The following is a 3,101-nucleotide window of genomic DNA, read 5'->3' as shown; positions in this document are numbered from 1 at the left end:
GGTCCCAGCTAAAAGCCTGGGACATTTAAGTGCTGCTGTCTAGTCGATTCCTGATTTCCACAACATGATACTGCCAAAAATTCCACTGTGCTTTCCAGATGGTTTTCTTAGCTTCTTAGTCTTTCATGTTACATGACTAAGAATTACCAAGGACTTCAAAGAGAAAACATCGAATGTCAGCCTAGTGTCTCTGAACCTCCCCTTTTTTCTGGAACCTTGGCTTCTCGAGTTCTGGCTGATTTGGAAACCCCACACTCCAAGTTTTATAGCCTCAGACTTGTGAAACTGCTGACAGCTGTGCTGCTTCTCTGCCTCCTAGTGACTGTCCTCTCCCGAGTTTCTCGGCATCTTTCTCAATGCCAAGAATTACCAAGTCCCCAAAGGAAAAAAGCAGCTTTCAGAACGTTGGGCTCACTTCAGTGAGATTCCCTTCTGTCTAGTATCCTGACCCTTCAACTCTGGGCTGTGTCAACAGCTCTCTGAAAACTTCAAATATATCAATTCTAATGATATCCATCTTTTTTCCATTCTTTCAGTGGAAGCAGCAGTTTTCTGCTAACTACTTTATCATATCTGGAAATGGGAGTTGCCTCTTTGTTTCTTTGTACAACTGCATAGTACTTCACTTGGCAGATATGCTATAGTTTAACCAATTATCTACTAAGAAACATTTGTATTGTTTCTAGCCTTTGTTACAAAAAACAAGGCCACAGTAAATAGCCTTCTGCATTTGTCTTTACATATTTGCCGTTGAATATTTGAGATAGAATCCTAGAAATATGACTGCTGGATTAAAGAATGAGTGCACATGTACTTTTGCTAGATATTGCCAATTTCACTTCACAGAAATTGCGCCATGTGGTGTCCCCACCTGCAGGATCTAGAAGTGCCTGTTTCCACACAATGCCTTGCCAAAATTTACACTGTCGAACTTTTGAGATTTTATTTTTCAATCTGTTATGTAGAGAGCCAGTATCTCAGTAGTTCTAACATGTATTTCTCTTATTGTGACTGAAAGCTAATAGCATAGCTTTTCTGTGAACTGTGTATTCATAACTTTGCTTATTTTTAAAATCAGGTTGTGGGTCTTTTTCTTCTCAATTTTTAGGAAATCTTTATTGCAGCAAGTATATTAATATTTTCTGATATACTTGTAAGTTGCAAAATTTTTCCCAATTTGTAATTATCTTCTGATTTTTCTTATGAAATGTCCATGCTTGGGTTATAAAAACAAGATTCACCCATGTTTTCTTCTAGTAGTATGTTTTTCTGTTTTTGTTTTATCTTCATTTAGTTCTCTAATGCATTATGAAAAAAAAAGCTTTGTTTTTTCTTTTCTTTATAGCTGTCCTTTTTGCCCAATATCATTCAAAGTTAATGTTCACCTGTACTTGTAATGCCTTTGTTGTCATATGCTAAATTTTCCTTAGTTATATTTCTGGGGACCTATCCTGATCTGTGGGTTTATAAGCCTTTTCCTAAGCCAGTAAGTTGGCACTTTAATTTAGAAGATTTTAAATATTTTACTATATTTTTTATGTTTTCTAAAGTAAAAATTCAGCTAATTCATCTATTTACAACACAATTCACAAGAGACAAATTGTCTCGTGTCATAGATTTCACTTCCAACTCCTTGGAATATTCATTTCTTTGGCTAAAAGGAGAAGCTAGAGAGGAAACCCAGGCAATGCTTAGGCAACTGAAATGAGCTCAGGCCAGGAGCAATGCTAACATATTCCTTACAGGGGTGGGCACAGGGGGCTCATGGTCATAAGCTGATTTTCTAGAATCGTTAGCTGGAAGCACAGAAGTACTGCTCCTGGATGCTCGAGCCCCCTCGGGCCTCACTCATCCACACCACACAGGTATGCAACACTTTCTGGTAGTTACACCTGGTGTCTTGCTGGATGTAGTAGTACAGGGACTTGCCACACTTCTTGAATTCAGATCTGATTTTCACCATTTCCACTTCACTGCAGAGATCATGATTCTGATTAAGACCTTGTTGCATGTCCTCTTGCCCTTCATGGAGTCAATACAGTTGGTCAGCAAAATACAGGGGCTTGTTCTGGATGCACTGGACCAGGTTCAGGAAAGCATTTTCCAGGTCTCTATTGACTTCCTTCTTGATGCTCTCCAACATGACTTGAGGGCTATAGTCCTTGTACCTTCCAAATACTTTCTGGCCATGACACACATTCTACTCAGCCATCAGGCTGATCTACTTGGGAACATCAGTTCCTTTCCTCTTCACTCCAGAACCATAAAGGTCGTGGGCATCTTGGCCAATCACTTCATAATGAATGACAGAGCCATCCTCTGTTCTTCTACCCTTTTCAAGGGCAACTACCAGCTTTCAGAAGTCACCAGATATGTTGGAAAATAGTCCTTCTCCAGATCAGTCTTGTACATTGTCTTGTAGACTCTATCATTTCCTCTACGCTCTTATTTGATCCTTTAGCAGATGATCTCAGTGAGAGAGTCCTCATCAGTCCCCAGCTCCTTCATGAAGTCCCTCAGCTCAGAAGCATCATACTGAGTGGGGGTTTTCAATAGGTTCAAATCGCCCTCTCCAGGTGGCTGGACAAGGTTGACTTCAGTGCTGATGCACGTTCCCTTTTGGTCCTTTTCTGGTAGGCAAAGACAATACCCTGACGCTGTTCATTGTTGTGGTTGGTCGAAATGTTGACATTTTGCCTGATGGCATTTCGAGTGTCCAAGGCATCCCGGTCGGCATCAAAGATGGTGTAGGCTTTGACTGACATGTTCTCATTTGGGGGTATAGATTGATCACCCTCCAAGCTGAGTTTGCACAGAATTTCATCAACAGCAGGCATCTTGAAAGAAGGTGGGCTGGGTGCTGAGATCTATGAGTGTCCCCAGATGCTGAGCTTTACTATAGTCTAATAGGATTAACCAAGCATTAAATATTCTTTCCAAATATTTTCTGGCTAGTCTCAGTTTTTCTATTCTTTCATATAAACTTTATAATTCATCTGTGTAACTTTGGGGAGATTTTTGAGAAATTTTTTTATTAAGGTTGTATTAAATTTATGTTCATTTGGGGAGAAATAACATTTTTATAATGATGAGTTTTCCTA

General features: G+C 39.6%; 1 pseudogene; it reads right to left on the bottom strand.

The window, feature by feature from the left end:
• Positions 1–1,619: 1,619 nt before the first annotated feature.
• LOC118981229 (annexin A2-like) lies at positions 1,620–2,852 on the bottom strand (annotated as a pseudogene).
• Between the last annotated feature and the right edge of the window lie 249 nt (positions 2,853–3,101).

Source organism: Sturnira hondurensis, unplaced genomic scaffold (assembly GCF_014824575.4).
Source record: "Sturnira hondurensis isolate 20B ecotype Veracruz unplaced genomic scaffold, ASM1482457v3 Scaffold0023817, whole genome shotgun sequence".
Lineage (NCBI taxonomy): Eukaryota > Metazoa > Chordata > Mammalia > Chiroptera > Phyllostomidae > Sturnira > Sturnira hondurensis.
This window is presented reverse-complemented; position numbering and strand designations above follow the sequence as displayed.